This window comes from Siniperca chuatsi, linkage group LG8 (genome assembly GCF_020085105.1).
Source record: "Siniperca chuatsi isolate FFG_IHB_CAS linkage group LG8, ASM2008510v1, whole genome shotgun sequence".
In the NCBI taxonomy this organism is placed as follows: domain Eukaryota; kingdom Metazoa; phylum Chordata; class Actinopteri; order Centrarchiformes; family Sinipercidae; genus Siniperca; species Siniperca chuatsi.
In genome coordinates this window covers 10864651-10887161 of record NC_058049.1, presented here as the reverse complement: position 1 = coordinate 10887161, position 22511 = coordinate 10864651, and the positions used below count along the sequence as shown (strand labels likewise).

The following is a 22511-nucleotide window of genomic DNA, read 5'->3' as shown; positions in this document are numbered from 1 at the left end:
CACACACGCGCGCGCGCACGCACACAGTCGGAAAAACAAGCGGAGGCAGAATAATAATAAGACTACATATAGATCATAGAAGGCAATGAAGGAGGACTACAATGCTTGTTTGTGGTATACAGTCATTCAGAAAGATTCTTTATGAGATGAAAGGGAACAACATGTTAGGATACCAAACTTTGATTGAAAAATTCTAATATGAGCCAAAAAATTTAATCAGAAGTAAAAAATAATTTTAAAGTGGCTACTTTACACCCAGTGATTGGTGGCACTGAATTTTTCACTGCAGCGTTTGTGGACAGAAAGCAGGGCCAGTATCACTTCTCAGTACTTTTCTCAGTTGCCAGTTCTATGACAGAGACATACAAACACTGCCTCCCATGCTATCCAACCATGTCTGCCCAGAAATGCCCATGGCATCCACCGGGCAGCCAGGTGGCAGGTGGGGCTGGACAGAACCAGGAAGCATAGCCATGGAGATGACTGCAGGCACACCCACACAGGACTCCCTGGTGTTTCCAAGCATGCCGCCGCCATCACTATGCCCATTACTCAGTGCCAGCTGTAGGGTGCCAGGCGTCCCAGGCTGGGCGTTGTTTAATGGCACTCGCTCCATCCATCATGTCAGGTAATGAGCTGAGAGTGACTGTGATGGCTAGGAACACATACAAAAACGTGTGCACACACACAGACTCCCACCCAGAACAGAAAGCACTCCTTCAGATTGGATACAAAGCATCATGCAGATGGTGCACAGGAGGAGAGAGGGAGGAAGAGGGAGGGAAGGAACAGAAAGAGCGAAAGGAAGACAGATTGAGATGTTTAAACAGACAAAAGGTTCTGTATACTCTGTTTCTTTCCGTTTAACATAGGTTCATATACAGTAGGTGAGCGTTAAAGCTAACAGTTTTGGGCAGCGTGTCCAAAAACATCATCACTACTTATCCATGTACTCTTTTTACTTCCACAGGTTGTGCTTCAGTCTGTACACAGGATTTATACAACCTTCCTCGTTTAAAAAAAAACAAACAAACAAAAAACATCCATAGTACACATAAAAGAAAGAATGAGGACAGAATTGGGGGGGGGGATAGTCGATCATACACAATCCATCCCTGCCAATCATTTGCAAACCCAATTGCTGTAACCTCATTTCTGGGCAAGAGGATAAAAAGAGAGCATAAAAAACAGAGCTGGGAGAATGCAGACCCTTTGTCTCTAATGTGGGGTCATCCTGGGCTACATCTATTACTGTAAATAGGATGGGGAAAAAGACAGCGGAAAGGATCAAAGAATAGACTGTACAAAAAAGGCTATAAATGAATTGGGAGACAAGTTAAATAATAAAAGACAAACTGGAACAATCCACAAACAGAATAAGGGCTGCACTAATACTATTTTTTCCAGTCAAGTACAACAACATATACATTCATACACTCTATACTACACATTATATACAGAATACCCACCATCAAACCAACCTTTTTAAAACATTTTGTATTGAAATATAACACAAAGTGGTTTGATTACAGTAAACCATAATTGTGGTTATTTCAAGAGACAGCCATTTTGTATGCTGTGTAAACCGGAAACAATACAGACCATTGGTGTGACCACTTGTTGAAACCCCACAGGAACAATGCCATACAGTGGCCTGCTTTTTATGGAATAACAAATCAAAAGTGCTCTTTTGGGGGTAATTGCGTCTTGCTTAATTGCCTAAATACATGGGAAAGCTTTCATCAAAGACTTGAAAAAAGAGAGAAAAACTTCTAGCAAAATGCATTTCCCATCAGAGGATCCTTGAGCGGAGAGCTATTGGCTTCTCATAAAGACTTTTCTGTTCCTATCTACAGTTGCATAAAAGCCCATCCTTTTCCACCCCACATCAATCTATCACAACAATTGAACAAACAGCTGCCATTTCTACTGGGAGAGAAACATTACTACTAGCCTCTACTGAATTGAACGCTTCAAGCACACATACACATGCAGACAGAGAGGGAAACAAAGTGAGACGGGGATAGGAGGAGAGATCCACACAAAAGACAAACTACGTTTTTTTGGAGCACTGATTGCAACTCTTTCTACTCGCATTGGTTTTGATGACTTCTTTACCTGCTTCTCCCAGAGGCAACATCTTTCCGAGTTACAGTAGGCACGACACAGAGGAGCACAAGAACAGAAGAAGAAATTGACAAAAAGAAGAGCAGGTATTCCATGTTACAGCAGGGAGATGTTGGCATACCAGAACTTAATTAAATGCTGGCTGGCACCGTTTCTCAAAATGTTACTAAATGCACTGAGGATTTCAATGAGGGTGGGCAGATGGAGGGGGAAGTCACTGACACACACACACACACACAATCTCTTCCTCTCTCTCTCTCTCTTACACACACACAGAAGGAAATACATTGTTGCTTAAGTGTTCAAGTGGTGCACAGAGAAACGGCTCAGTGCATTGCTTTGAGGAAATCATACACACACACACACACTCCCCCTCTGTTTCTAACACACACAAGCATATCCTTGCGTGTATATCATGATGATCCCTGCCACAAGGGAGAGGCTCTGAATAAGACAAGGGTAATAGGAGGAGGAGAGGACGCCAAGATTACTAAACAGCTAAAGCAGAGGCCTTAAGCCGGCGCAGTCAACTCCAACCTTCTCCTGACTGTTTGGAGGGCCCCCAGTGAGATGTCATTTCATGTTATGATAGACGATAGAGCCGCAGTTTCCCTAGTGGATTCCCCAAAAGAGATTAAATATCATAATGACTTTTGTGTTATTGTCATCTTTGGCTAATTACATGGAATTACATCATGATAAGGCTCTATGATCCGCAAAAGAAGGAAAAGCTGCCAGTCATCTATCAAATGCTTTCAGCATGGGATACTTTGAGGAATTACCTCTCAGTGGCCAGTATAAACAGGAAGCCTTTTGGAGGGATTATGCTGTGTTAGTTAAATATCATCTGGGTAGAATCAGACTCTGGGCCAACATCTAAACATGGTACTCACATTCATCAAGGCCACAATAACAAGGTCAGGTTCACATAATCACCAATCATGTGTGTGAATAGCTGCAGAAGGCAAACAGGATGCATGGGGCAGGACTGGAGCTGCATCTATTGTAGAATATCTTTGCAAATCATGCATTCAGTCTATTGTGCAAAACAAGTGAGCAATGACATGATTTCTCTGACATGTCACTGCCTTTGTCTAATCATCTCTCAGAGTGCAGAGTGCACTATATATTTTGATGAGATAAAACATAATAAAGGTGATTAAATCTCTGCTCGCATGTTGTGTTTGCTTCTCTGTTGAAGGGGAGAGTGTCTGCAGCACTAGTAACAGCCGCAACCTTCTATCACCTCTTTTCATCTCCTCCACCTCCCTTCCCCCTTTCCCCTCTGCCAGCCTCCAAGCTACAGAGTAATGGAACTCCCTACACAGAAACAAGATACCGTGTATAAATGGGATGCAGAGGGAGAGAAGCTATTTCTTCTCACTGAAAGTTATGGGCCGGGTATCGCAAAACTACAGTCGTGACAAACACAGCCCCTCGTTCACTGGTGAGAGTAATCACCCCAAAAAGGAGCAAAGGAGGGAAAAATAGTGCAACTAAAGAAAACATGAGTTCAGTTTGGGAGGGCGCAACTGTCAGTGAGCCTTTTCTATCTGTTACAAGTCACTCATTGATTTATAACAAGCAGCTGAAATGTATACAAACCAATGCATGGCATGGTCGGGGGGGGGGTGTTAAAAAAAAAACCAGCAGACTGATTTGAACCCTTGCATCCAAAAGTTCAATTCAATGCAGCACAATGCAAATACCAACTAGAATTTTAAAATAGTAATAATGTAATGGTAGTGGTAATAATAATAATAATAATAATAATAATAATAATAATGACGGTCATAGGAATAATAATGACAATAATAGTAACAGAGCCAATAACACCAACTGTAGTAGCAGTTGTCGAGCAGGAACACAGGGGCAGCATGTGGACCACAATCACAGATCCAGTCTCTGCAGCTCCGGAGGTAGAAATACCTGCCGAAAAGTTGTTGTTTTTCCTGCTGCAAGAAGACACAGTTTACCGTAGTTTACAGTAAACTAAGGTCATCCTGCTTCTGGTAACAAAAACTGAAGAGAGAAATTATGATTTTGTGGTAGAGTTTCTCTAAGTAAAAAACAAAACAAGAAATTGTTGGGCTTTGTAATGGTTGCATTCCAAAATTCATTTTGTAATCGATATTTGAATCTAATTTTCATCTGTTTTAAATGTTGAAAATATACTGTGCACCCTAATTATACGTTAGTCTCCCACATTAACGGGGAAACATTTTAAATATTGCTGCTTTAAAAATTTACTTTTGCCATCACTGTGATTTATCAATGCCTTGCAAGAAGGGAAAAAAAGTGCATGCATACACACATTACAATTTTTACTTTGTTTCCCAAAATGGATGTACACAGTCAATCTTTCAGCCAATGTGTTAAAGTTTGGGGAGATTAGTTGACTCAATCACTTAATACCATTTTCCTTTCTTTTAATCATATGTTTTATCTAATTTACGATATATCCAGTTTCTCTCATTCTCTCACTCTCATTTACTGATTTCCTATATGTCCTAGAATAACACAAATTCCCTAGGTATTAAACATGTTACTTTCAATCAAAGTCCAGTATACATGGCTTATAGATATACTTAGCTAGCCAACCTGTCTGTGAACACAAGGATGTGTCTATGATCCTCATAGTCAGAACACAACATGCCTTATGGCTGCATTGTATTACAATCTGTGGAGGTTTATGGAGAAACTGCTATCTCTGATTTCTAACTGTGTATTACCTGTGGCCAGTGTTGTTGTTTTTTTTTTTTAAAGAAGTATCAACCAAATGAGGGGAGTGTACAAATGTCAGGGGATCTGAGAGCAAGGGGGCTGCAATCCGGTGCTTGATGTGCTTTGGTGTGTTTTCTCAGCATGCCATAGCAGGCAGGGGCGATCAGAATGGCATGACAGAGGGAAATGCCTAAGACAGGCCTGGATAAACATGCTGAGGCAAGATACTGAAATTCTCCCACTCTGTGTTTCCCACTCCCTTATACATCTTTTTTTCTGTCTCGCCTTTTCTCTCTTTCAATTTCCTTATTTTGCCCTTTCCTACTTTTCCCTTTTTAATCCCCCTTATTACTGACATTACGTCCAGTGTTTACTATGAAAAGCCGACCACTTTGCACAGAAAGCAATCTAAACACTAACAACAAATTTTAATTTGGAATGGACACTAAATCTCATAGTATTCAGATAAGGCATGCATGTATACAAGTTCACATTCCTGCTTGGCAGTTTGTATACAGGATATGGAGGCAAACTGAGTTTAACTGACAGTCTGTTGAGATAAACGGTAACAAGGAGTGGTTCACAGAGAGCAGGGTGGTCATAACACATGCAATCGGTTTTGACAGTGCAGGGATGTGGTTAATCTTTCCATGCTTCTATCACCACTCTATCTCAGTGGTTACTGTGATTTGCATGCTTGGCAAAACTGGTGAAAGACCCAGATAGTGAATACAGCCATTCTTTCCAACAGCCTCTCACGGCTTTCTATCCCTAGTTTCCATTACGTTCCAGACTCCCTTTGACAAAAAAATGGATTTTCCACATCACTCAAAGAAGGTTTATTTTCTTGCTACCGCCATGCTTTTTTCCCTTTTTGTAAGTAGCCCCATCTCTACTCGTAGGGTTAGCATGCACAGAAGGAAGAATGCAGCGATACTGCAATACTGCTAGCTTACCTAGCACCATTGAGTTATCTAACGTTACAGCCCAGCCAAGGAGCATGCCATTAATATTTACATCCTGCGCTGTCACGAGCACCAGCCTCTCGTCCGTGAGTAGATTCCTTGTGCGCGGTGATACGGTTGGTGGATGTAGTTCGTTAGAAAATAGTTCCTACATTAAAAACTGCTCACAACAAGGTCTGTGGATTATCTTGAGTAACTGGGTCATGATTTCTGGAAAGAGACATTGCTGTTGAGTTTTTCAAATGTATATTTTTGACACTTTGAGCACCACAAGCCGAGTGCCATCTAATTCCATTATATTCGAGAGAAGGCAGACATCTCTACGGCCTATATCTCCAAAACCCGGCAACTCACACCAAACCAGTCTAGATGGATAAATAGCACTATAAGAGGAAAAATATGTATTTTTGATTTTGGCGTGAACTGTCCACTGGAGTTACTACTAAGTTTCAGTAGTAAATCACTGCACATGTTCATATATAAATGCTCATTTTTAGAAGTATGAAAAGTACTAGTGTATCTACTCAGCAGGTAAGCTTTGACAGGTCTACCAGGGACAAAAGCAGCAGGAGAGAAGAAAAGAGGTTTTGCGTGTGTTTGAGCATGTGAAACCTGTGTGTACTATATGCACTTTAAGCTCTGCGTGAATCTATGTGTGTGGTAATCTCAAAAAAATCCATCGTTTTCTTTGAAGCTCAGCTAACATTTGTTGATTTTTGATTGAAAACAACCTGACAGACTACTGGTAGCACAGATTCCTCAGGTTCAGAAATCTCCTTAAAATATCTCTGCTGGACTTCTCAGTCACGGAACAATGCCTCTTGGCATTCTGGGATGCAGCGGAGGCACACACAGCCCAAATGAACAGTTATATGAAAACATTTTTGCGATCGATCAGTGCCTGAGGCAAAACTCCCATTCATGATTGTCCTCTCAGCAGTCAAGTTTCAGGAGGCAGGCTTCAACCTAAGCATAACCATGAAAGAAAACAAATATCCTTGACAGTAAATTCCTGAAACTGCTAAGCATTGCCCACCTGTTTGCCTGCTGTTTGAGTTTACTTTACTTCAACATTATCTCCTTACTTTTGCACAACACTGAAGTACACAGTGTAGCTTAGACGCCTAGTGGTATTAGGATGTGCAGTACATTATGAGCAGTGCAGGGAGCAGGAGCATTTCCACTACATTTAAACATTAACTTTAGGGATGCAACTATCAGATTAGTTGTTTTTTCCCCAATGGACTAATCGATTAATCATTGCAGCTCCAATTAATGTTTTAATTTGCTCAAGTAGACTTTATGCATGGAGGGCTATCAGCAGTGTCAGAACATATACACTAGACTGAAGCTTCTGATTTGTGGCTTCACCAGCAACCTGAGACTATGACCACAAGGCATGCAGGAGCCATGGAGAGCACAGATGGGGCCTGTAGCAGAGGCCCGTGTCTCACAGGCCTGAGCCAGGGCAGAGAGTAATCCATCAGGCCAAGGCACTCTGGTGCCTAGGGGGGGCAGTCACTGACCTTATAGGACTGATTGGACCTCTGTGGGAGACCAGACCTCCTGACTACATGGACATCAGTGCCTGGCTTGCTCCACTGAGGCTGGATCTGAACTGGGCTGAGCCAAAGCAGTGACCTGCTTCTGTTTGGATTCTGTGGAGGGAGCTATCTAGATCACAGATAACATTCTGCAAAAACATGTTGTGTGGACTCAGTGAAAATACAGTCTAAACTTTTAAATTTTGCATCTTAATTAAGACAAATTTTGGAAACAACACTTCATATATCAAAATAGGTCATCCTTGTACCATAAAGAATTCATAACCCCTGTCTATATATTTAGTCTCATGTCAACCCTGAAACTGACGTAACTATTAAAATATTATAATTACACGGTGCTGTAGTTAATACATTGTAAAACTTTAGATGAAGTGATAGGAATCTAATTATTTTATCCAATGGCCTTCTGAGCCGACGAGGTCAGAGACAGCATCAGCCAGATGAGCGCTGGTACCTGTGGCAGCCAAGGCAAGCCACATGATTGACAGGTGAACGAGTAAACAGAGAGCTAGTTAGACAAATGGAAGCTAAGATATAGTTTGACAGACAGATGGGAGCGTAAATGGATGGTTTGGCAGCATGATAAGGTAAATAGGCTGATGGATCACCAAACAAATGTGGGAGGAGGAAGGAAGACAATAAAAGAGAAGAAAAGAAAAGAATGCCTGCCTGCAGACAACAAAAGATAGGAAGCCAGATAGCCTGATAAACACAGATAGATTGTGTTGATACACAGGGAGGTGGGGCAAGATCGATAGATTGTTTTATTCTATTTGCTTGGCAAACTGGAGATTTGATGTGGCTGGTATCAAGGCGATCTGTTTCTCAAGACGCCAGGCATGACTGTTACAGATGGCAAGATAGCGACACATCTCAATCTTTGGCTAGCCTCAATGCAGTCTATCTTAGCTGTAGTGCTAGCACCGCCTTCAGCTCTTCTGAGCGTTTTCAAAAAGGCTGTGTGTGCAATGTATCATTTCTCCCCAATCCCCCTGTGTGTGTGTGTGTGTGTGACACAAGGTGATGTAAACATGCCATGAGGTGTTAACCTCTGGCATGGAGCTATAGCTTGGAGAGAATAGGGACTAGGTGTCTCAAAATGGAGAAGGGGTAGGATTCTTTGCCTCCACTCAGATTTGAGAAAAACAAAATGGATGCCCTGACAACCTGACGTCTCATTACTGCTGCTTGCGTTTATCATGTCAAAATGGAAGACAAGGGTATGTGAAGTTTAGAGGCAAGGGCTCTCCTAGTTAGAAAGGTGGCTTTTCTCTGTGGCTGCTTGAGGGACATGGGGGTGCACTTGATGAGTGTTGCAGGGCTTATAATAGACAGGGAAGGCCCAGAAAGCATGCCCTTTCGAGGTGCAGCATCTCTCACTGTCTGACAGCTTACAGGGCCTAGGCTGCACAATGACACCTTCACAGTGCACTCAAGATGACACACAAACACACGCTCACAGGTGCATAATGCTCAGACACATTCTCAGAGACGCAAATAAGTTTGGCAGCACACGCACACAAATTGCACACAACTATACATAAACACGTGTGCACACACACACACTAATCCATTTGCGATGTGGAGATAATACCTGCCAAGTTGAATCTCAGCATCATGCTGACAGTATTAATACTTATACAACAAGCCAGGATATAAAAACATTCTGCATTCACTCCAAGAAGGGTGTTATGGAAACAAACATCTGTTTGTGCCATGTTAAGGAAGTAGTACAACTACCTCACTGTAAACAAAAATATAGCTAAAGCCCCATCTCTAGGAATAGTGTTGGATTTCTGTCAAAACCAGGTGCAGGTGAAGAAGATAAGAACGTAGAGGTGGTTCTTTGACGAAGAGTTTGCAGTATGTGTGTCAATCCAAGTACACAAGGAAAGGTGAGCACTGTTCTCTTTTTCAAATTTTTTTCCCATAATACAAGTACACTGTATTGTAGTGTTGAAACAATTAGTTGAAAAATTGATGAGTCGATCAACTTAATCAGTTTTGACAATCAAATTATTTGAGTCATTCGTTGAGCAAAAATATCAAACATTTCATGGCCCCAGCTTCTTAAATGTGCAGAGTTTCTGCTTCTCTCTGTTTTCTATAATTGCAAATTGAATATCTGGACTGTTTTGGAGTGTTTCTCTGACAAAATTAGTAATTATAAGATGTCAGTTTGGGCTCTAGGAACTTGTGATTTTTCACTATTTTCTGACATTTTATAGACCAAACAATTCATCAGTTAAATGAAAAGAAAATTTGACAGATTAAATAATAATGAAAATAACTGTTAGTAGCAGTCATTTTGTATTTCATAGTAAAATAATCATCTGGCAATGTATATATTCATTGTAGGTGTTAATGACTGAGTTTTCAAAGAAAGGAATGAATGAATGTGTGTATATGTGTGTGTGTATATATATATATATATATATATATATATATATATATACACACATACAAGTTTAAAAAAAATCACTGGTACAATAGTACAGCTGGGAATTACTGTTGTTACATATTGCATTAATAAATAACTTCCTGCATCTGCTTCTCACTAACATAGTGTACTGTAATACACACACTGATCATTATATAATCTATCCACAGTAACTCCATCAGTTTAAGATGTAGAAATCAGAAATATAGTTTAGACTTGTAATTTACAGCTCAGTTCAATAAAGACTTCCTCAAAAAAATCTGCAACTGGTTAGACATCTGCTACAAGTTTTCCAGCAACAATCCGAGCAGCCATCCAATCTCAGGATTCTCTAGGACCCTTTACCCAAGTTAATAAAACATGGTGTTGTGTGTTATTTATTTATTAATTCCCTTTTTGATGTGTCCCAGCGCGCAGTGAGAGTGGTGGAGGAGATCATAGAAGGCTTTGCAAGCGAGCAGCCTCGCTCTCTCCTCCATGCCATCACCATCAGACCCATTTGGCTATGTGAAGATGCTCCCCTCTGTTCACATGGGGAGGTGCAGGGTGGGTGTGCTTCCAGAAAGACTTTCTCTTTTAATATAAATCATTCATACTGAGAGATGCTTCCTCATGTACACAAAACACCGCAACCCTTCCTGCGATGGGATACACTTTGCTACCTTCATGTTTTTGCTTGTGCATCGCCTGTGCAACTGTCAATGTAGGCTACGAGACTTAAAGTAGAGGTAGTAGACGCAGAACGTATAGACATACTGTCTAAAGAAGCAACAGTGATGTAACTTCTTGTGACCTTTAATCAATTTTCTTTTGAAATTCACATTAATTTACTGAAACCATCATAATCAGTTTTTGTTATTTGATAAAGGTGAAAAAAGCTTTAAGAGAAAGATAGCAATTTATTAACCTTTCTAAACAAGGTTGCAGATGTGTCTTTGCAGACTGATAACCTCACTTGTCACGTAATAAACACTAATTAATCTGTCTTGCTTAACAACATCTGACAGTCGCTGTCTAACAGATCCCCATGGTGTCCACAACTTGAATGGAGCATGTGGGTGTGTTATGTGTGATTGCGTGAATGTACATTATGTGCTTATACATATGTGTTTGTGCATGTGTCTAAGGGAGGTTGTTTTTTTTTTTTAAACCACATGTAGGTTGACTACACATACCCACAGACCAGACATCTCAAGTGACAATGGATTCTGTGTGAATGAAAAATGTATCTGTCCCCTTTACTTATTCATCAAGGAGGAAGATTTTTCTGCAGGGATGCCCTCCAGAGATGTGGCGCTCACATGCCAGGCGGCCCGCCGCCACTTTACCCACAAGGTTTTCAATAAAACAAGCAAACAACACAATTCCAACACCTATAAATAAGTGATCGTTCCTGAATAAAGTGCTGTACACAGTGCCCCTCACTGAGGCCACTCATCACACTTTAATGGGGCCCTGTACCGGCCAAAGTTATTTCTCTCCTCTCCCCTTTCTATCTTTCTCTATCTTTGAGCAGAGTGAGGGAACAAAGTCAACGGAGGTGGCTGAAACAGGAGAAGCAGAAGCACATTCAGATCATCATAATGCCGGCACCTGGCTCAACACTGGTTAAGATACCGCGCTATCTGTTTAATGATTTATGAGGCTATCAACATGCGCTTTCCTCCCCCGTCTTTCTTTCTCGCTCTCATCTCTTTCACGCACACACAAAAAAACACTAACACTTACATGCAAGCACACACAAACTCCTTGAGTTTCCTTCCCAGTTATTTTCTGGAGACAGGTTGTTCACAGCAGTTTGAACATTCAGAGTGGTGGCTCGCCAGATGCTTGGGCGTCTGTCAATGTGGCGCTATTGTTAGCTAGTTTTTGATAAGATTTACATGGCAGAAAAGCCATCAAATAAGAAATACTACTGAGAATATGAGAAGGGATCACACCTAATCCGCACACCTGCGTCTTGGCAGAGCTAAGTCTCTTTTCCATCCAGACCAACACACATGCACACATACAATGCAACCACCCACCCACACCCATAAAATCAAGACTGCAAAAAGACTGAAAATCTGGGAGTTACACAGCAGCTTGAGTCTGATTTAGATGTGGGCTTTCCCAGGGCTCTAAAGCTCACAATTACCATACTTGTTCAAAAACTAACACACATATAGTACACGACTCAAACTTGTGCATGCACGTACACACAGGAGCATTACACTGTTAAGTTCTCTCATATTTTGTCTTATGGTCCTTTTCCACCACAGGAGTTACATTTTCGAGAGAATTTCACCTGCATTTCGGCCGAAGGAACCATCCAGTTGTGGTTCATGTTGTTGTCTCGACTTTTGCAAAGTTACCTGTTAAACAAAGTGGTTGCGTGATTCTACTAGTTTAATATGCCTATTATACCTATTATGCCTAATCTTTCTTGTTATAAAAGTGAAATTTAAATGCAGACATGAATCCACTGAATTAACTTTTAGTTTTAGATTTAATTCCTGGGGCCCTTTACTTTCTGGTACTATTTGGCCCATTATACTTTTTCTCTCTCTGACTGATGTGCGCGCACACATACACACACGGTGCACATCAAACCTGTGCTGATTAGAAAAGAACTGGGTCACTTGTGCCCCGGCTAGTGGCACTTTCTGCTCTGGCCCTGTAAGCCCCTCTGTTACCCAGAATCCCTTGGCATCCATGTCAGAGCCAGGGCCTGCGGCAACACACCTGTGTCCACACTTCTTCACTGGGATCAATTAGCATTAAAGTTTCAGAGCTGCTCTCCTGCAGTGTGGACATTGTGTACACTGGAGGGGTACAGCCTGAGAACAGCCACAGAAAGAGACTGACAGAGACGTGAAGAAAGAGAGAGATTTGTAGACACACACCACAGAAGTCAGAAAGACAGACACATACACAATCATTCCTCTACCCTTAACCCTATACTAGCTGGGTACTTTCTGGGTCCAGTTCCAGGGTTCTGGGTGTTTTTTCATGTGAGGACTAACAAACAAATCATCACACTTTACAGAAATGATTTCACTGCAAACTTCTAAAAGTTCAAAACTCAGAAGTACAAGACTCATTCACACACACTTACTGTATCTCACATTTTATCAAGACCAACACCGGCACGTCCACGAGGACACGACCATGCGTTATGTATTCTGCTGTGGCTGTGCCTGTATTATACGCCGGCTGCTTTTACTGATCACTCTTCCTCCTCCGTTCCACCGAACTGATCTCTCCCTGACTTTGCTAATGCTTTCTTCTCACACACTTAAACAGGGTTGTTGAACTTTGACTATATAATTTACTTTAGTCCTTAAGAAATGCATGATTTTTTTTTCCTGAGATCCTGAGAGTAGGCTAAATCAGGTCCTTTAAATGTACTCTGAGCACTGATGTGAGAAAATTGTGACTTCATTGTGTGTATCTGTACTTTCCAGTCATTTTAATCATGAAGTATGTTTGGATTCTAGTATCTACTTATCAAAAAACCATCGGTTTTGTTCTTAACATTCAAAGCCCATTTATCTATGTGAGAGAATCACAGACCTTACGTTTTGTTATTCCACTCACAGACGGACAGAAGAACAACTTTTATTTTCTGTAACATTTTTTTTTTTACATTATCAACATTATTTTTTAGCAGATTTTCAAGTCTTACAAACCCAACTGGACTCTAAAGAGGTCATCTGTTCGAACTTGCAGTATACAGTATATCTTACAGTGGCGTCTTATCCACCCACAGGTTATTGTCGTTTTTTTAACCTTTACTCTTTCAAAGTTAAGTATGTGGCTCTAAACATGGTTTGTATGAGCTTCTATTCTCCCCGGTTAAGCCACAAAAACGTCAGAAGATCTTCCCAGTTACACAAAGCGTCACGTAGCTAGTCACCAGCAAACTGATAGTCAACAAGTAGGTGGTAGCGTTTGTTTTGAAGAGACTGTACAATCCTGGGGCTTTCACCCTGGAGGGGCTTTCCCACCACTGTGTGTCAGTTTAAAGGAAGCATAGATGTGTGTGTGTGTGTGTGTGTGTGTGTGTGTGTGTGTGCCACAGAGGAAAAAGAGCACTGAGGGCAGCTGTACCTGTGCTGCCTTGTGGTTGTCTCTTGACAGTGCCCTTCACATCACAGCATGGGCCTGGATGTTGGATCTGACAGAAGTGACCTCCATGCCACGTCACCCTCTCAAGACACACATGCCTACACACAAACAGACTTGCACCAAACACAGACAGACAGATCTACACACACACCTGGTAACTCACTGGCATATTCAAAGACATAACACTGTTTCAGACGAAACATGGTGGCACACACAAGCTAAAAAAATATCCATTAAGATACACATAAAATGCATACATATATGCGGTGTACAACCACAAACTGCTCACCACACTACCTCCTTCTGGGCTACTTAGCCACCCAGCCCCCCTTTCAGACGGCTATCTATAGGGATTCCAGGAGAGCGGCTGCTTGACAGCATGGGTAAACAAAGAGGAGATGAAAAAAGAGTCTGAATCAAAGGTAGAGTGGGGACCCTGTTATTCTCTCTGAGCAGGAAATCATTTGCTGGCAATTTGTGACTCATTTTGAAGCGTTTTGTGTGGGAGTGCTTTTGACACGTATGTAGTGATGGGGAGGTGGGCTGAAGGGAGTTGGGTTTGGTGGTAAACTTTGACTTAAATATTTAAAATGTCAAGCCGTTTGTTCTTTACAATGTTGCTATTTCCAGAGAATTGTTGGCTAATCAGAATTGGTGTTGCATGTGTCAAACAGAAAGTAGTACTTGATGGGATTCAGTGAAGGAACAATTCGGTGTGATTGATAGGGAGTGGACGAAACACTGAGACTTGCATTTTTCTCTCTCTGTAAATAATAAACAATATGCAGCACTTGTGCCACTGTGTGGAATTCAGTAGAATGGTTATTTCGTTTAGCATCTCTTTTCCTAAACTCTTCAATCAATACTGTACTAATATAGCCACCTTCTTCAACTGATTAGCCTTATCTTAATCCCCATAAACACAATGTCATTACAGGTAAATCCATTTCCTCAGCACTCTTTCCACCAGAGACATATTTTCCTTGACTCCCCTAGCCCTAATTGAAATTAAGTTAGGTGACCTTTGGGATGCCTGTAGGGGCCGGCTTGTTCCACTAGCCCCCTACTATATTTCATTTGCTAGAACCTCATAAATCAGCCTGTTAAACTGGGCCGTGATGATGGTCTCGACCTTTCTCATGACATTTCCAAATGGCCACATCCTCTACCTAGGATCATGGCACCATGGAAGGCACCAAACCATGGTAGATGAAGATGAGTCTACTACACCAAGTGCAGAGGAGCAAAAAAAACAGTGCCACTGGGAAATGGCATCGATTGTAAAACGTGCTGTTTTGTGTGCACAGCTTCGTAAGAGAGAATTTCTCACTGAACACACATTCCTCACATACAGTGGGTACGTGTAGAATGCTTTTGACTTTGAGAATACTCAAACAAACAAATTTACAATACACACTTGAGTGCTGTGTAGAAACGCTTCAGATTTGCTAAGAACACCATCTAAAATACTGTTGGTGGAAAGAAAAATGCCTTATCATTGAAGCCAGGTGTGTTTACATGTTCATCACTGTAGCACCCTTTGAACAAGATCCTCATTGTATGCAAATCTACAGTGGCAACAGCATAAAGTAGCTTTCCAATCTGTGTTGCTGTGCATGTACTATGTATAGTCTGCTGAAGAAATCCTGTGTATGTGTGTGTGTGGGTGTGTTTGTGTGTACTGCAGGGAAAGAAGTAAAGGTCCACTTGTGACAAGCCTAGTGGGAATAGGAACATCTGGTGGACCGGCTGCTCCTCTGGTTAACATGCTCCTCCTCAGTGGCCCCCGACGACACACACCAAGGTACCACATGCACAGGTACGTGTGGATGCACACACGTCCGTATGTACACAAACAAAGTCAGGTGCATGTACATATGCATACGGGTGTACAAACACACACTCAGTCTCCTTTCCTGGCAATTCTTGTCATATACTTTTAACGTAAATCCACATTCTGTTAATCTCATGTAAATAACAGTCCATCATGTCACCAGACTCTACACCATTATCACACTGGAGAGAGGTATAAATAGAGGGCCTATCATTCATGGAATGATGCTAAAGAGCAACTATGTCCAATTTGCACCAGATGCTCTTCAGAGCCGAATTAAGCCTGCATTATTGCTGGTGGAAAATGTCATGTTATTGGCAAGGTGAACCCTCTCCACTCCAACCCCTATTCTTGATTTAGCTTTCCATGGATTTGTGCTGGCTCACTCCCATATCCACCCTGTAATTGACTAAATACAGAGCCAGGCCTTATTTTATCTTTCCTGCTCTGTCACTTACGCACTTAAACACGTGTACTTAAAGTCATCACTATGCTGAGCTTCAGTGAAATGTCATCCCTGCTGCAAAGGAAGGAACATGGCATCAATTAACAGTTCCTTTGCCTTCGTTAACTAAGTAAAGCTATATAGACAGAGGTCACATTACTGCTGAGTGTATGGTCGTGTAACAGAAGATGACAGGGAGAGTGGGTCACTATTCGTTCATGAAAGGTTGAGTTACTTGATAGAAGTGGCAGCAGTCTTACTAGAATGATTGCTCACTGCCTCCAGGCCTGGCATTTGGCGCCCTAGGCGAGATTTTGGACTAATAACTCTGACCTCCCTTCATTCCCTCCCTCCTCTTTCTCTCCCTCACACACACACACACACACACACACACACACACACACACACACACACATTTGTTCTATGTCTGTGAGGACCAAACTTGTATTTTGGAGTTAAATCTTCCGTATACAATCCCACAACCTAAAATTCTCATAGCTCTAAACTGTCTAACCCTTTCCCCAGAAACAACCCAAATTAACTTGGTGGTAGTCATGGCCAAAAACATGTCCTCATTTGTTCCTACTCTTGCTGTCATCATGAGGGTATTTGGTCCTCACAATGATAGTACGAGTACATGGACACAAATACACACACACACACACACACACACACACACACACACACACACACACGCCTAATCTCCAGCTTTTCTGCAGGTTGCATCCAGGTCTCACTGGAAAAATTGTGGGAGGAGGGTGGGTGTGTGTGGCAGAATCAGACTACACTTCCTGAATGACCCTGCCAGCCTGAGGAACACTCAGCTGGTCTCCTGCCAGGGCCTCAGCACCCTTCCTTCACCAATCTATGTAATGGCCGTGCTAATGATGGTAAAGCAGCCAGTACCTCAGAGAGCAGTAATTTAGACACTGCGAACACTATCGCCAGTGCCGTCATTCCATGGCGATGATATACTCCTGATATCAGCCACTCCAGCACCCAGTGGTTTCTTTGTGGCGACATGACAAAAGTAGATAATTAGACAAAGAGCATAGTGTGCACACACACTTTCACTAACTCAGATGAAAAAACTAAACAAAAAAAACAAAACTTGGAATCGAAACAGAAAATACCACTCTAGACTTATTGTAAGTGTTTACTTTCTCAGCTGTTTCTCATGGCTGAGAAAGGGAGTGTATTGATTTTCCTTTTCAGAAAAATAATACTGAAGAAGAAAGGAACACAAATAAAAGCAAGAAAACTAGAGAATGTTATGGAGAAGAGGAGGGAGGGTGGAAGGCATCAAGGAACATGAAAAGGCTTTTTAAATGTTATTGGGAAGTGAACAGAAGTCTGAACTCTTGGAAAGAGGGGCTATTTTTACACCCATGTGTGGAGCAATGAGTTGGAAATGCATCGATTTCCCCAATATTGAACAACACAAGTAGCATCTAAGTAGCTTGAGCACTGGCCTCCTGTAGCTGACCATCACACACACCCTACACCCAAATTGATGAATCTCAACAGGCTTCACTGTGCTTATCCATCTGCCATCAATAATTTCCACCTGGGAATGGAAGTTTGTTGTTGCGCATATGTACAATTTTGTGTGTAAAGCTACACAAACAAAAGACACATGATGATGATGATTAACAAATGAAGAGGCATGAGGCTAAGGATCTAAAGTACAAGTCGTGTTTCATTGTCTAAATTGCCTTCCAGCTTTTTAAACTAGAAATTCAGAAGTCTGGTGTTGCCCTCGTCAATGGCCTATTCAAGTCTTTGTGGGCGGCACTTGTTCTTTAATAAATATCTATTTTTTTAACCTTTTCTTTGTCTTCAGTTAATTAAAAACAACCTACTCTTTTATGTTCTTTGATAAGTGGCAGTGGTATAATGCCGTCTGAGGTGTCCGGATCCAGGAAAATAATTGAGTTGGTGGAGGAAACTCCATTATGTGTTGGAACATCATCATCTCAATCTCATCTGTTACTTTCTTAAATCAAGACATCTTTTTGTGCTTCATCGCTTGCTTAACCAGATAATATTTACTTCAAACTAGCTCTTTTCAAGCAAAAACATGAACATCTTTACTGATTAAAAATATAACCATGGATGCATCAGAGTGAGCAACTTAGACACATGCCGAGGTAAACCAAAGTTGTCCAAGTAGCTGCAGCTAATTTGATTGGGATACATTTTGACAGAAAATCAACTTTTAATGAAGAGCCGTGTGGTGGGAGAAATTAGCCATTACCCTACAGAGCTGGCATAAAATGTTTATAAATGACAATGATGTTGGCACTGCCTGTGAAAGAAGTGCAGAGCTTGGGGAACATACTGACGTTTAGGCTGTCAAAGAACAGGGCACAGACTTCACCTCATCTAGGGAGGTAGAGAGAAAGAAAAGAAAGGGAAGGAGAGAGAGAGTGTGACAGAGGAAGAAAAAGGAGGAGGAGCACGAGGGGACTTGCGAGAGATTGCAGTTATGATGTGCATGAGAGAGGGAGACAGTGAACGACGGGGCGAGAGAGTTTAAAAGACATGGCGTCTGTTGGCTGGCAGGATGGACAGAGGGAGAGAGGGAAGTATGTGACAAGTGTGGCAGAACAAACTGGTGGTGACTCATGGGCTCCTTCATTCACTACTGTGATCAGATCCAGCAGGACAGCCCACCATATGGGGTGGCACAACTTATTCATCCAATCACTTGCACCACATACAAGACCAGAGAAGGAGAGGGGATGGTGTGTGTCTGTGTGTGTGTGCTGAGGAGAAGGTGCCTGAAGGTTTCTTGAATATGACAGTAAATGAAAGAGGAAGTGAGGAGAACAAGGCTACAACAAGGACTGTAATTAATCTACTAAAACATTTTTGAACAAATAAAAAAAGAGTCATAACTGTCACAGGGAACAAGAAATTGCATTATAAAACATGCACCGCTGCATGCTGCATTTGTTTGTTTGGAATTATAAAAATAAAAAATCCGTTATTTGAACCCCTCTGTGGCTCCCCTATGATGGTCCTGTTAACAGCTTTTTTTCAGTGAATTATATCCCATTTACATTAAACTCTTATTCCCTGATTGCTTATCCCCTTATAAAAACAACAACCTAACCTCTGACTGTCATTCAGATGACATATGGAAAAGAGTCAAAAACATTAAAACAAATTATTAAATAAAGGCTTCTGAGTATATAACATTGTGATAATCACTCCTGTCTTTTCCAGGTCTCCTTAAATGCAGATTAAGGCTAAGCTCTGAGAGGTGAAGGGCCTGGCGAATTGAGCCCCAACACACCAAGCACAGGAATAGAAACAGACATAATCTAACCAAAGCCAGATATTTTTGTGAAGAAAAGAATGTTTCTACCCAGTTGGCAAGAGGCGTCGTAAACCCTTTTATAAGGTACCTAAACTACACTGTGCTTCACTGAAAGCAGAACCAATTTGCTTAACTTCAAAACGTGAAGGGGCCCTCCGATAAAAGTGTCTGTCCTATGCCGGGATATATAAAGATATTGTTATCCTCTTTGTTCCTCTGCCACCTTGCCAGCTTACTCAATTTTGCAAGACAGATAGTAATCATCGTGGGATAATTTAGGGATTAGACTGGAGGTGTATTGTAATCACACGCTTCTGGGGTAGCAAGACAAGCATTTGGGATATAGGAAGGCAGGACTGTCCAAGATCTACCTTTTGTCTGTTATCTAAAACAAGGGTTCTTAGAAATCCTCAGACCAACAACAAATTAAGAATTTGGTTTTTCATAATACCAGCATACATTTGTGCCTGTACTGATCCGGCAAAAAATATGTGAAAAGGCAGACTAGGAGCGTCTTCAAAACCGAGTATGCAGCAGACTGTGAATTTTGAGAGCCTCCCTTTTAGGCTCTGCTGATTTTATGTCTACATATATGTGAGTAATATTCCTAGAGACCAGGAAGAAACTACTTCACCAACATCATTTAGAATATAATGGTAACATATTCTCTCATAGCAAGGAATAGGCAGTATGAACATGTATCAGTCTTGTCTCAGTACTTATTAATAACCTCTGTGATGACACAAAGCTTGAACTGTAACTGAAACACTGCAATACACACTTCAACATTCAGTAAACAGCCACACCTCATTTGTGGTTATTCACTATGTAACACTCCAAAATGAGGACATAATGAAAATATATGAGAATTATGTGGGAAAGTCAGAGGGTAGTGTTAGCTAAGGTAAAGAAACACATTATACATCCCAAGAGGTTAGTTACAGTGTTATCAGATTGTCAGTGAGTCTTATTCACAGCCAATCCTTCTGCCTTCTTGTTCCCTCTGCCCTCTGCCACAGGCTCTCTTCTATTCTTAGATCCTCCACTCCAAATGATCTACTTTTCACTTTTTTTGTCCCCATATTACAGGAAATTCAGGAGCAAGGCAATTTGACAGGTACAATACGGCACTACAAAGAGGATGTATGTATTGAACAACAAATGTAATGCCATGTTGTGTCTTGTCATTGTTGTTTAGCTGTCAAAAAGAATGAAATGTCTTCTACCAACTAGGTATCTTATAAAATGTGTTTACTCTATAGGTATTGACTTTTGGAAAAAGTGTGAGCCAATCTAAACATTTGTGTACCAGTTTTAGTATGTTACCACATTCTTACCATACAAACTGCATAACAGCAATATATTAATTAAAACTGACAGATTTAAGTGGTACAATCTGCTTTCAGTGGCCAAAGTGACAAAGCAAAATGTCATTCATATAGCTGCTGCATAATAACCAGGTACTGAAGAGAATTAAACTGAAAAGCTGCTCATACGACTCAAATGTATGTATAGCTACTGTTAAAGAACAACACAAACTGTTAAAACCAGGACGTGGTACTGAAAGTTGAAATAAGATGAAGGAAAGTTGGAAGCATGAGTTATAGTCATCAGGGCAGAGCTCCATCTCAAGGCTAAAGAGACATTAACAGTTCCTATATCTGACCACTGCCTGAAGGCTCCCACTCTCCACATTGTGCCTGTTGCACTATCTGGGGCAGCAATATTTGATGAGGTTTGACAGTAGTAAAAGACTGCCCGCATAAAAAAAAAGGGTTACATTCTGACTCTAGATAATAGATGTTGCCATTCGAAGCCAATAATAGTGTCTATAATGAAATCAGTGGGGCAGAAAAGAGGCGCTCTTTCATTTCCTTATGCAGGGCTGTGCGTTTTGTACATCCCATTATTCATCAGGTCCTGGCTGCTGATAACTGTCCCATTTGCATCTGAATCAAGAATGCGTTATAACCTTCTCCCCAAAAGCACCACCCCCATGCAAATGAAGTGACCTAAAAAGAGCAGGTACTGTATTTAGTTATTTGTGAGCAACTGTGACCTACTCTAGAGGTTGTTAATCTGGTAGCAGGATGGAACCTACAGTACTGGCAACATTACATAGACAGTATCAGGATACTTGCAAGAAAATTAAACTATTTTTTGATAAGTGGTTTTATATTTCTAGAAAGGAAGTTTTCTGTAGGATGACTGTATCCATACTGTATCGTGTGCTGCCCTTTTTCCCCTGACATGCCCTACTTCCATGAAAAAAAAGACAGGCCAAGAGTTCTTTGTAGAAAATGGTGAATAATCTTGACCTTGCTTTTCAGAGAATGCTTGACTCACTCCAGTACACCCTTCAGTTCAAAGGCGCAAGACTTCCCTATTTAAAATCTCTGCTGCAAGTCAGGAACATGCTGTGTGATATTTGTGATCAATCATATCTGCAGAAAAAGATTGCACTTGCTCAAAATAATAAAAAAGATGCTGTCCATAAAGTGCTGCTCTGTTGAGGGATGAACTCCTCAGAGGAAAGTCTAGCTGTGACAGTAGTCGTCTTAAAGCCAAGATGAAGTTGGGTGCAATTCACAGCTGTCTCAGCAGCACAGTAAAGCAGCATATTGTGAGATATGTGTAATGTGTTGAATCACAGGTGGGTTGCTTCAATGTGTAAACTGACATATACTTGACGGTATACAATTCAACAATACTGTGAAACCTTTTCCATAAACCCTGCATTCACACAACCAAAAATGAACAAAAACACACACATACAAAAATCGTCTGTTTCACACATGTAACCAACACAAACACACTTCCAAATGCCAGAGGGCAAATGGGTAGAAAAGGGGAGCGGGGGTCTTTTGTGCACTCTGAGTTTAGGTCTTGGCCATTAAATAAGCTGGCACTGCAGAGGTGAGCTGAACTGACAATGATGTATGGGAGAAACACAATCCATTGCTGTTATGAATTGGT

The 22511-nt window shown here is 41.3% G+C and overlaps 1 protein-coding gene across 1 annotated transcript in view; it reads right to left on the bottom strand.

The window, feature by feature from the left end:
* The window catches only part of diaph2 (diaphanous-related formin 2), a 372579-nt gene that overhangs the window by 4435 nt on the left and 345633 nt on the right, over positions 1 to 22511 (bottom strand). The gene's annotated exons all lie outside the window — the stretch shown is intronic.